At 35.7% G+C, this 14,145-nt stretch overlaps 1 protein-coding gene across 1 annotated transcript in view; it reads left to right on the top strand.

The window, feature by feature from the left end:
• The window catches only part of LOC122719919 (mediator of RNA polymerase II transcription subunit 12-like), a 420,913-nt gene that overhangs the window by 45,685 nt on the left and 361,083 nt on the right, over nucleotides 1-14,145 (top strand). The window lies entirely within an intron of this gene.

Raw genomic sequence — 14,145 nt, 5'->3', positions numbered from 1 at the left:
AGACGCGTTACCGCGTCTCTTCGCGGTTTTTACATCGAAACGCCGATTCATTTACAATTTTAAAAACGTAGTTTGATTTCTAAATTCAACGCCATTCCCGCGTTTTCAAATTCGTAGCTGCGTCGATAAACGTATCGAGTGCATAACGTTACTTTTTCTTGTGCTTTGTGAAAAGTCGTGTTATTGTTTCGTGAAACATTAGTTATTATTGTGTATTTTGAGTGTCCATTGGATTACCACGAAGCGTGGCGTTGCTTCTACGATTCCGGAACAGGAGGAAACGTCAAGTGAGTCAATGATATTTTATTCGTTTGCATGTAATTACAAGACACGTCCAACGTTTCTTGCGTAGCTACGAACGAGGTAGTTAGAAACGTAGACAAGTATTTCCGTTTCGTTTAATATATCGCGTCGAGATGTAAAAAACATAAACATATTTTGCTATAGCTGAATCTTCCGATAAATATTGTTGAAAGTTAGATAAAAGAACAGGTGTTCCTTTCTTGTCTTGGTTAAATCGCAATTTGCGTGGACACATGTATAAACATTGGACTTGTATTGTATAAAATACATCGCGACCGTGGGACGAGTGACAAATTATATTTTGAGTGAAATAACACACGCACACATACATATATTGACAATTTTCGTTGTCAAATATGCAATCTGAATTTTGCCATGCTCTAAATTTAAATATTGATACGAATTCATAAATAAATCATTTCGATTCGATAAAATCAGTCGATTTTCAGTCGGTATTCTATTATCAATCGAATCTTCAATACGTTTAATTATATTTATTGTTGGTGAGCTGCGGCGGCCATATTTAGTTAAATAAGCGCGCGCAATTGTAATTAGAACATTTTAAAATTCTAATGGTTCTTGATCTTCCAAATTTGCAAATAATAATTCGTGGCATTTAACGAGTATTTGTTTAAGCTCATCAACTGAATTGCTTGAATAAAATTTCAATGAAAATAAAATAACAAAATGAATCTCTTTGAAATTATTTGTTTTATAAATTCTTCTTTTGAATTTATATCGTTTGTACGAATACGCGTAAGAATTCTAATTTTAATTCGATTAAAATGATTTATGTTATTTATGCACGATACGATTTTTACTTTTATTTTCTTTTTACGTGCAAAAATTTTCAATTCCAATAAAATCATAAATCCATTAGAAAGATATTTTAAACGATTTAAAATCACTTGTATCGTATGTTACAATTTTTTTAACATTATAAATCGCAGTTCAGTTAACAATTTTGAAAATTATAAATTGAACCAAAATTCTATATGAATAAATTATAATTAATTAATATCTGTTAAAAATATTTCATTCAGACAAAAATTCAATTTTTTGGTATCTTTTATTCCTAAAAATAATTATTCCCGAAAAGTTTTATATAACGATATATATACTCAATAGAACAATTTGAAAAAATGAAAAATCAATATTGAAATTGCAATAGAATACATCCAGAAATATATTTTTCATCGGGAAATTTGAATCTTTCGTACCATCGCGAATAAAATTTGAAACTGAATAGTTTTCTACCTACGCGACCGATCATTATTGAAGCGTTTATGATACACGGACGAGGGGATTCGTATTTTTTATTGTCTATAAATCATACGAGGCAACGTGGGTTGTCGTTCGTCCCACGGTCAAGACGTGATACTCACGTTTCGATACATAATCGAGACTCCAGGACATCGAATCGGCGATCTTCGAGACAGCGTCGCGGCGGCAAATTCGAAAAAATAAAAAAAAGATAAATATAGAGAAATAGTCGTCGATCTGTCAGAGTTACGGATGGTCAAACGTTCGTTGATGCGAATCAACATCGCGTCGCTCCAATTACTTCAATTATAGTACCGTCACGCTGATTCGAGCGTACAATGAATTTTTTAATGGTCATTGTTTTCGATTGGTCTTGCATGGAACAAGATTGGAAATTCGCAATTAATAATCGTCGTTTTCCTTCCATCATTTTTCCACGCTTGTCTTCCTCCTCCCAGTTGATCACAGAATTCATTGGTCTTGTATCGTTGATATTAATTTGTTATCGACTACAAATCGTTTCGCTATAATAGATAATCATTCGAAAAATCATTTGCAAAATTATCTATAATTCGAATTATCTATAGCTCTTTCAATTGCGAAAATAATTTAAATTTTAAAATTAAACTCTCTCATCTTTCTCGATCAATATCAACGTTATAATACTTCAAAAAAAAAAAAAAATTATTTTAACATCAATGAATTCGTTAATATTAAATTCTCTGTATCCCCATCCAAAACTTCAACTCTCGAGAAAAGAGAAACAAACCAATCAATAACACTCGCTTCGAAACAATTGCAAATTTGAAAATTTACATTATTCATCGCGCATCCCCCACGAAGCAACACGATTTCCCACCACAATCCACCGATTCGAAATCCTCCCACCGTGAATATCAATGTCGGCCAATTAGCATTCGAAAAGTCTCGCCGCAGCCTCGAATCGGCGTGTCGGTATCGTTTCTCGCTTTCAAGTTCACCGCCTCGCCTCTCGTTCGATGTATATCCGATCACCGCCGAGTCTCGAGGATGGATTTTTCTAACCCAGTTTCCTTGGCGAACGTGGCCGTGGATATCGACGCGTATTGCACACCTGTTGTTGTTCGAGTTTCGTGCATCGCGTCGACACGGTCCCGTGCGGACGATGCACGAAATTGTGCCGTGCATTGCCATGCACGTGGGGAGGCCCTTCTTGATATTCCTGTTGCGCGATCCGAACGAAGGAGAGACGGAATTCGCCGCGAAACGAGCGTAGCTATATGACCCAAATACAAGTAAATGAGAACGACCGTGACGAGTACGATATAACTTGATTCGTAGTTCGAGCGATGCAACGATGAAATTATTAAAATTTTCGAGCAATTAGGGACAATTCGAGCAAATTGTGCCGGATAATGGTGGCGGACTACGGAATGGAAAGGATTGGAGTTTTTATTGGGCTGTGATTGATGCCAGGTAAATTGAAGTAGATTTGATCGATTTGATCCTGAATCGAATGTTGATTAATGATGAACGTTTTAATCGATCGATGTAATGATGTAATGAATAATGTATCGGCTTTAATCGGGTGAAAGGTACAAAATTATGCACAGGAATTAAAGAATTATATGGAAAGTTGTTCGAAAAATCGAATCAATTCAAATCAAAATTTTATAAAGCATTTTCAAAATAATTTAATTTAACATTATACGAAAAGTTTTGAAAATTGGGCGGAACTGTTTTCGGTGTATAGCGATGTAATTACGAATTTGCCATTTCGTTTGAATAGCTGTTGATTGCGCTATTTCGCTAATTTAACAGAAGAGGGAGGGAGGAGGGAATGTAATAACAGTTTCGAGTTCTAATTAATACAAGATCATCCATATTTTATACAGAGTTTAACGTTTGAATCATTTTCTCGAATAAAATTTCGGATAACAAAATTTCACTGATAAACTGATGTTTAATAGTCCGTTTTATTGGATTGAAAATGCTCGAGTAATCATTAGTTGAACAATCGATTAAAAAAAACGGTAAAGATAAAAATTATTCGCGTTCGTTAAGGGACAATGTCTTCCCCGATGCATTGTAATTCGTATAATTGGGAAACGTAGAGATCATTACGTCCAATGATTTCGTTCCATTGTTGCAAACCCGATACGGTTAATTAAAGGGCGAGGGAAGGCTTTTATTGTTACGCAGAGGCACTTGGAGTTCATTAAAATCTGAAATTGGTTCATCATTAAACGCGTTTAAAAAAAAAGTTCATTCGTTCCAGTCGGCCATATTTTCGTTGGATTCATTATTTTTATAATTTCTGCAGGGAAAATGGAAAATGTGAAATTTCTTTTTATGCAGTATCTCGTATCGCATTGAAAATGTTATCCAATTGTCTCGTATGCTGAAATATTTGGGTCGTAATATGCATTTTAACAATGAAATGTAACGTGTATAGAATATTATTTGTCGTTAGAACAAAAATTCTGCCTCTTCTCGTGTATTACAAAATTGCAGTCACGTTTGCCAAGGAATATTTTTACGTTGTACATAATTGCTAAATGATCCGCTATTACACGTAGCGTAGATAAGTACATAAAAATGATACAGAAGAGAATGATAAATAAAGATTAAAGTTTTTTTCTTTATATTCTTTATTTACGTTATATGTCTTTATTTACGTTACGTATTTGACGAAGCATTGACTTCGCGTAGAAGATAAGTTCTATTTCGATAAGTTCTATTTTAATTTTAAGAACCTCTGTGCGAATATCGATAGACGTGTATAGTAAAAATATATTTATTTTTGATGAAATAGCACGAATAAAAGTAAATTTATTATTCCATTATAATTATGATTAACTTGAATTAGATATTTAGGTATTATTTTGTCGTATATTTATAACTTCGAAAACGTGTCTGTATTATCACAGTATAATCTACGATTATTCCAGTAGTAATTGCGCAATAACGATAACATAATAGATATAATTTCTGACGATGAAATTGATAAATTTTCATTCAAAATTGAAAAGATCGATCAATTCTGGATGAATATTAAATCGTTACAGAGATTAAAGAAAAAAATAACAAATTTACATTACATATAAATGTTCAACTCGTTGATTTTTAAATTAGAATTCCAACCGGGGCGTTCGCCAGAACGAAATTATATTTATACAGTTTTTATAAAAACTTATAAACAACCATAATCATCTTCATGATAATCTGAAAATCTCATAGGCGATGTAATTACTCTGGTAATCAAATTATAATTTCAAATCTTGTTTATATTCTCGGTATATATAAATATACAGGACGTCCTGTAGCAAATGAGATATATTATTTCAAACGTTGATTCATCACGTACAAAAATATGAATATTTCAAATAATAAATTTGTCTAATAATAATATCTACCCACGACATCAAACAAAGCGTACATTACCGTTCAAAAGTTTAGAAACAGTCTTATTCTTCCACGAAATAAAGAAGCTTCTATAAATAATTTCGAACGTTGACTTCGTACACTTTATACAAAGAAGAATCAATAAATAAAATACTTAAAATTTGTTTAAAGAGACGAAGAAATAATCATTTCTCGCTAATTCCAACCTTTTAAACGACAGTGTACACGGATACTTTCTCATTTTTCTAAACTATCTCTCTCTCTCTCTCTCTCTCTCTCTCTCTCTCTCTCTCTCTCTCTCTCTCTCTCTCTCTGTCTCTCTCTCTCTGTCTCTCTGTTTACGCGACATCCTGTATTCATTCAACCGCGAGAAAGTAACCCAAACGTACACTAATAATTCACCGTACTTATTATCCATGCTTCAGACACGACGTTACATCAGAAAATAAACGACGAGCGGAAAATACATTTAACGCTGGTTGTACGTAAACTATAGAGATCGCGAAAGATATCTACGATCTGCGAAAGAGATGAGCCGAGTGATACGCATATCGCACGTTCACGCATTCTAAACGCTACGAGGCACACGCGTGCGCGGTCGAGTCACGGACATCCGGGTGCACGCGGATATCCGTGCGCGGAAAGCGTAATTAATAATTTCGGTCTGAGCCCTCCCCTACGGTGGCCCACCCCGCGCCTCTCCTCTCTCTTTCTTTCTTCTCGATCCCTACCCAGTCTGCTTATTTCGAACAATACGGCGCCAAGGTGTCTTTTCCATTTTACCTGGGGAGATCTATTGTACGCAACTTACGCCCATTCACGTAATACGTGGGGTTGAAAATTAGATAACCCGCTCCGCGATCCACAGCTGCTCGGATCTCTCTCTCGAAACTGGTTTCCCCTGGGTTCGCGTATCGTTCTCGTTCTCAAATTGGTATTGTATTCGCAGGAATTTTTGGGATAGGGGAGAGGGATACGATTTAATTTATTATATGCGCATTTCGCGTATTTTTAGCCTCTTCTGAACGTACAAATAATAAATTTGAATCTTTTGACAAATTAGTTTTTTAATTAGATGATCGTTTTACGTAAGAATGTGAAGAAGAAAACGAAGATATCGATAGAAATATTGACCAGAGAAGAAGAAGATAGCGATTTTTAATTTTTCCGATCACGTAATTCTATTTACTTAGAACATCGATTTATAACGACAATAACGACCATTCATCGGTTTATCGGCTAGTCTTTTATGATTTCGAGAAGATCGAAGTTTTAGAATTCCGTGAAAGGCAGACACGAATAGTCGTCGCGAACTAAATCGAAGCATCGTCGATATATAAAAGAAAAATCAAACGAATGCAGTATCGAGCGTTGGTTCTAGCATTCGAGGTCGTCCCGTTATTGTTTTTATTCCCGGTACAAACGTGACAGACGTGTGCACTCGAATTTACCTGGGCACAGCAAACGTCGATGCCGGCTTCGTGCACGGGGAACTGGTCAGTAGAAAGGGGGTTAAAAATTAGTTAAGCCGCCCTCCCGATACCCCGCGCCAATACCCACGAGTCCGGGTCCGCTCGTTTCCAACGATAGTGAGAGCAACGAACTGCGCGCGAATCTGTTCAAACGTATAAAAACAATTTTCCAAAATTTGTTGTTTCGATTGAAAAAGCCAAAGCATGGAAACATCAAACGTTCACCATGCTACGTTATATTATAAATAAAACGCGATTCTTTATATATTTCTTGGGAATAGATATGATATTTTTAATCGTATCACTCACTCATTTTCTCAAAATATTCGTACAAAGTATCTTTGTACCTTATCAACGATCTCGAAAGCGAGAGTAAACTTCTCTCACCCTTATTTTCTTCGTATCAGCACGCATTGCAATCGCCAAAGTTGCAACAAAGGCGCCGTTTTTCGTATCTGCTGTTGTACTCCTTGCCATTTTTCCCTTCGTATCGCCCTTACGTTATGCGACACACGTTTCACGTGTCACATTACTGATTAACCTGGCATATCGAGATTAGGCCGTTACCGTACCGGTCTGACCGGATGGCAATTCGCCCCTAAGCATCGCGATAACAACGAGGTACGATGTCACAATTGCTCTCTCTCTCTCTCTCTCTCTCTCTTCCCCCATACTTTCCCCCGTTCGTTATTTAACCGTTTCCGGTTTATTCGGAATCCCTCGAAAGCGAGGTGAAGCGGAAACCAGGGCCTGGCCCTGAAATTTGCATCCCGTTTTCGCGATGGAAGGGAAAATTTTCTGGAATACGAGGCTCCGTAGATACACGCTCCGTCAACAGGTTTAATATTTGTTTGCGCTCCCTGTACGCAAGTAGGCTAAATATTTGCGAGCCCTGCTCTGTGTGCTTTGCACGGTCAGCCTACGAACCACTGCGTGCCCGCTTTCGCGTTTCCTTTATTATATTTAATTTTGTGGACGTGGGCTAAATATAGGGAACAGCCCGCTTTCAACCTGTGGCCTGTTATAAATTGCTTCTTCTTTTTTCAATCCTTTTTAAAAATTCCTTCTTTTTCCTTTTTAAAAAAAAATTTTGCCTCGCTAGCGTTATCGTTGCTCATTCCCGTGACGGAAATTAGGGATACAAATTTAATTATTCGGGAAAAATTTTTATGTTAAATTTTAGCAGAAAGTTGTAATCCATTTGTCAAGTTTTTAGATCGTGTGGAACGAGATAAATGGAACGAGATAACGAGATTGTATTAAATATTAAATTTTATTACAAAATATCGCAATTTTGTTTTAATTTTTTATTGGATATTTTGGTATCGAGGCGAATCTGTAATATATAATTAAAATTATTTCATATTTAATTCGTCTGAATTCTGGAATCTGGCATTGAAATGCACGAACGAAAGTATAGTAAAGTATTTCCATTCATACGGCGATAGACAAAGAGGGTTGCATAAATGCACAGTTCCAGTCGGTTCATAGAAGACGACCTTAATAATCGAGGCTATCTATGAATACCTCGCGTATATGCGCAAGAGATCAAGGTCGATTTCATTGCCGATCGAACAGCCCGATCATTAAGCCCGAGATCCTTTTTTAATGGGCGCTCCAGCATCGTTACGTTCATCAGTCAAGCTTTGATTTACGTAATGCCCGTTTACATTAACTCTTTGCACTTGTTCGATCCGTTCATTGCATTTTTACCTTCCAATTCATCGCCACGAACGATCGGTCGAACGTTCATTGCTACCATTATGCCGATATCGTTTCGTTTCTATTTCCAATTAGGAAATTTATTCTTTCTTTTATCATTGCTACCGTTCAATTTCCAGAAGCAAAATCTTACGAAATTATTATTTTGAATTTTATCTTTATTTTCTCTTTTATCACAAAATAAATACTCGTTTTCAGACTCGATTATTTCATGCCTGTATATATAAAACTTATTGCTAGGTTGTGAATATTCATGCAAATTTTTCTTCCTTCAAACATAAGTTTAAAATAATGGAATTTAAATGAAACTTCATAACGAATATCTTCTTTTTTTATCACGGGTATTCTTGTTATAAACATTCGCAGAGTTATTTATAAAAGTTTCAGTATTTTTGTCCAAACAAATAGGATCCTCAATCGCGTTAAAAATATTATTCGCATGCTGCATTATTTGCAACTGAATACAGGATTAAAATATTAATATTTGCCAAAGATAAATAACGTTTTAAAAATATTTATTCTCGCTTTGTCCCGTTCCAAATTATTTTTCTCGAAGATGAAATACTCGAAATAAAAACGGCGAGGAAAAATTGTTTTCTTTTCTCCTTTTTTTTAATATTTCACGCGGTATTAATTCGTCACTATCGTCGATCTGAGAGGCTCGCAGAGGCCTACCATTCGTTCACCCAGTGGACCAGCCGACCTAACCGGTGGTACAGCTCGGGCAAAAAGTAAAACGCGATCACGATCCGCTCGTAAATCTTCTTCCGATGAACAATAAAATTATTTGTAGAAAAGTAATGGTATCCACGATCGTTTTATATTCGTTCCTTTAACGAATCCGAGTGACTAGAATTATACGAAGGGGACGTGGCTAATTGCTTTTTTTTTTTACAACGTGTTTGTATATTCGAAAAAGAATTTTAATTGGATTACAAATTAATTCGTTTCGTTGGTAATGTCGTTTGATTATACACGTTTCATTTATCCCGCAGAAATGAAATTTCACTTTAGCAGAGATGATCCCGTACACAGGAAATTGTTTATCCGTGCGTGTTTGAAATCGTGGATTGTTTCTCTTTAATCTATCAAGGCCGTTCCAATTACGTTAATTTCATCATTGAGCATACCCGTGGGAATTCTAACGATGTAGATTCCTCGTAATGAACATTATCTTATTACGAGATTTACATGGTACGTGTAACAGATATACCGTATGTCTGTTCTGATGTCGTTTCTCTCAGACATAAAACATAATGAATCAATGAAACGTATTACCAATCGTATTATACCGGTCGTTCTACTCATGCGGCGTGTCGTGTTTGCTTAAGTAAAAGCGTTTCTCAATTATCTCAATTACTTTATACATAAGTCTATAGAGGATAATTGTGATGTGATGGTAGATGAATTAATTAATTGTTAACTCGCACAGATACGTTGACAAAACTTGAAATTTATAAATAATTACTGCCAATGAAAGAGATACACACACACGCGTATATTACAAAATTCATACAATCGTGCATACAATAAATCGATATAAATTGGATGTTGAATTTAATTAAAAAGGGATATTTAAATAACAATTGTCTATTAATATTCTTTCTTTGATGATCCTTTTAATAAATATATCTCTTTTATCTCCAACACTTACGAATAAGAATGCGCGAAAGTATTAAGTTTCCAAAAAAAAAAAAAATCGTCTTTAGAGGGTATCTTCGTTATTATTAAGCCGCCTCAAGTAAATTTTAGCAGGGCCACTGCGTGTTCCGTGTCCAGGTATACACAATGGCGCTCCAGTTTCGATTAGTTTCCAGTTGAATGATGACTACGTGTGCGATCGTGGCGCGTGTTTGCACGCGTTCAGAGTCTCGTTTCATTACATCTGCGACAGCGTTACTACCGACCCATATAACGTGGCTGCTCGTTGCGTAACGAGTTAATACGTGTATTGTGCGAGCAAAGAAAAAAAGAAAAGGAAAAAAAGAAAGAAGGAAAGAAAGAAGAATGAAACGCACACGTGTGCGAGTTATTGACGTGTATACTCGTGTGCGATAACGTAAACGAGGGTATATGTCAAAATACAAAGAGACGTTTCTACTTGATTCTGACCAGTGTGCATGTATGTATATATATATATGTAACAGGTTTGAGATACTTAGATGAAATGGAAACGAGGTGACGAAAATCTTGGCGCGCTAGAAAAATATTTTAACACGTGGATAATTGGCCTTGTAGTTGAATGGACAATGCTCGATAGAAACAAAGGATTAATTTTTAATGTGAATATAATACTTGAATAAAGAGAAGAATAGTGAAATTAGGAAAAAAAAATTAATATTTTTAAGATTGGAAAGGATTGCTTTGTCAGAAATTTTTTAAAGTTTGAGAGATGTCAAACAGTATGTATAAAATTGAAGGGAGAATGTGAAAATGTCTCGTTCTTGAGATCAGTAAGCATGTTTCACATGACAAAGCGTATTTCAGGCACACTGGTTTTTGCACGAATTGTCAAATGGAGAAATCCGCAACTTTCACGTTTTTTTCCTGACACTAGAGGTAATTTAATTTAAATTATACTATCGTATAAAATTCATGGGGGAGAGCAAAAAATATTCAATAATACAAATTAGATTTGAGAAGATTGCATTTCATCATAGTATTACCAAATAACTAAAAACGCTCTTTAAAAAAAAAAAAAAAAAACGCTTCGACGTAGAAAAATCGAAATCGTTTCGATTCGAATCAATTGCCGGGAGATAATCAGATGGCAAGTTGGATTGACTCGTTGATCCACACTTTCCTTTAACGAAACTGAACAACTGTTAATAAACAGCCGTGTTCGAGGGGAATGAAAGAGGCGAGGGACAGGATCGAAGAGTTCCTAAACGACTGTTAATGCAACGTTAGGGCCGTAAGATCGCGAGGAAGAAAAAGAAACTCTAAACGCATCAACGCCTGGCATTATTCCGCGCTTTGAACATGGCCGTCGAGCCGACGAGCATAAAAGCTGCCCGTAAACACCAGTCCACAATGAGGGACCTCCTCTACGGTGTATAATACCGGTTGATGTTGAAACGGTGTGCATCGTTCACAGTTTAACCGGGATGAAGGTGGAACAGGCTCTGTGAGAATCGCAGAGACGACCAAGACCGGCAAAGATCCTCCCCAGTTTGCCAGTCGTTAAGCGGTCGCTGACTTTTTCCTTAAAAAGGAGCCTGACCAGGCGGTTTCCACGTCTCTCTGATTGCATTCAGGTTGATCGCATTGCTACCAGTCAAATTACGCGTATTACGATTTCCGGGCAAAACAGAAGAATTTCCTCGAGGAATTATCGCGTATTTGCTTTAATGATTGAATCCATTGACGGTGATTCATTTCTTTATTTTATATCCACGCGAAATAATTTTCTCGTGATTTGACGTGTAGATTTGTGGGATTCGCTGTGAATATAATATTTTTCTTTTCTTTAAGAGATTATTATTATTATTATTATTATTTTTTTTTTGAGTAATAATGGAAAGATGAAAGTAGCTTTCTTTGGTAAAAGAAATTTTCTTTTCTTTCTTCTAAAGAATAAAGATTTATTTTTCATCAAGAGATTTTGCGATTCTTGCTCTATTTCTATGTAAGTATGTAATTAGGAAGAAAAGAATTAGATTGGCATTGATACGGTCTATTGACAAGCAAGGTTTAATCGGGATGGTTGCTGGCAAATGGACCAAAGGCAAAGAACGGAAAGGAAAGCAAGAATCTAGGCAATTACTACGCTAGTCAGGTCAGACCTCGGTCCTTTGTTTTACGACGTCGATGCTTTTCTCTCTTTCTCTTCCCATTTTCCTTCTGACCTACAAAATTCCAGCTCGTTTCCCCCTCACGTTCACAGACTTGTTCTCGATTTTGGTTCCCCTTCTTTACCTGGGGTTCGTTAAAAACGAGAATTTTGCCTCGACACTCGTTTACGAAAAAATTTAATCTGATCCTCCTTGTTAAATTTATTATACTATCGACGAAACGATCTCGAAAAATTTAACTTCTCGTTTCAAAGTATTCTCAAGAGGATAATCTTAGCATAACAATTTTTCTTAACAAAACATATTTAAATTTCATTTTTATGTGAACAAGATATCGATATAATTCTCTCGTTACATTGATTTTTATACCATTCCAACATTAATTTTAAAGGAGATGGAGAAAAATCATCGAACGAAAATCATAGATCTTGTCTAGTTTACTTAACTGTAAATGCAAACAAACAAATTGCATCCCAGTCATAATCCAATTCCTGTTATATCTCCTACCATCTCATTTTCTAAATACGTATAAATCTTCTTTCACGATTAACTCTCCACCCTTTCAAAAGTATATATTTCCTAATTAAAACGTAGTTAATGAAACGTTATCGAACGCCTCGATCACGTTCTTTTTTTTTTTTTTCACGCGACGGTAGGGGGCAAGGATTACAGTTTAAATCGTAGAATTTAATTAATCGACCGATGGTTGGCCGTATACACCCAACATCTACAATCTTCACCAACCTCCTGCCCCCTATCCGGAATTAATGCCCGCGATATTCCTCTCTCTTTATAGGAAGCGCCAGCGCGAGGCTGTCGCTATATACGCCCCTGAACGTGCACTATCGAGCCGTATATACCGCGTTCTATGCGGAACGTCGAGATAATCCTCGATAGTTTCAACCTAGTCCAAGCACTGGTAAATCATACCTTTGATCGTGCCTCTCCTCGCGTCGACTTATGAAACGCTGGTGGACGGTTCACTTCCTTACGTTGATGATTATCGTTTCGCGTTATTTGGGGGCTAGGGTATCGAGGTCTTGCTTCCCCCCCCTTATTTAGCCTGGCTATAAATATTCCAACAATGTATTTACGATGGTATCAATTGTGAAACGGTGAAACGTATTGTCGAGGAGTGTCGAATTATTTTGATCGAATTTCTCGAAGGATACTTACGTTTAGTTTTTCCTAAGTAGCTAATCATAATTTCTTTTTGTCAGAAGAATAATTGTGCAGCCTTTGATTTTTGTTTTTCAAGAAATTAATCTTAAAATATTATCTATATGTAGATTGATACATTCGAGATATATATAATCATAGTTTCTTTTTTGTTAGAGGAACGATTGTACAGCTTTTGATTTTTGTTTTTTTTTTCTTTTTTTTTCAAGAAATTAATCTCTAATCGATAAATTTCTCAATTATTCGAATATCATATTATATTATAGATATGTGGATTAATATATTCGAGTTATATGTAATCATAATTTCTTTTTTGTTAGAGGAACGATTGTACAGCTTTTGATTTTTATTTCTTTTCTTTTCTTGAAGAAATTAATCTCCAATCGATAAATTTCTCAATTATTCGAATATTATATTATATTATAGGTATGTGGATTGATACATTCGAGATATATATAATAGTTTCTTTTTTGTTAAAGGAACGATTGTACAGCCTTTGATTTTTGTTTTTTTTTTCTTTTTTTTCAAGAAATTAATCGATAAATTTCTCAATTATTTGAATATTATCCATAGATATATAGATTAATGACGATTCGAGATGTATATATATTGGTAAATGGTATTGGAAGAATCTCGGCCTCGTTTCTGCAAGTAAAATCATCGAAAACATGGTTGGATGTCGCCGATATTGCGAGAAACTTACAAATCATCCCGAGTTACGCTAGCAATGCAAATTGCGGCGCGGAAACTCTTAGATTCACTTCTGAATATCAAGTATCGAAGATCGGTCGCGTATAATGGCGCGTCGAACACCAAGATCACGCTTACCAGTTTCCGCGAAAGCGAAGCCGCATATAAATCGACCTCCTTCCTTTGATACTTTCCTCGATACCATAAATTTACATAAAATCCACGTCTTGTATTACGCCATTCGCGACTCCCTTGTACAACTTGAACTTTTTTAAATCCTTCCAATACCTTTATTATCAATTCACGTTCTTCTAACAAGTTTCCGTATATTAAACATC

The sequence above is a fragment of the Apis laboriosa genome, unplaced genomic scaffold (assembly GCF_014066325.1).
Source record: "Apis laboriosa isolate Shangri-la unplaced genomic scaffold, ASM1406632v1 scaffold9_cov152, whole genome shotgun sequence".
Classification (NCBI taxonomy): Eukaryota; Metazoa; Arthropoda; class Insecta; order Hymenoptera; family Apidae; genus Apis; species Apis laboriosa.
Note: the sequence above shows the minus strand (reverse complement) of the source record. Positions and strands in the feature narration are given on the sequence as shown.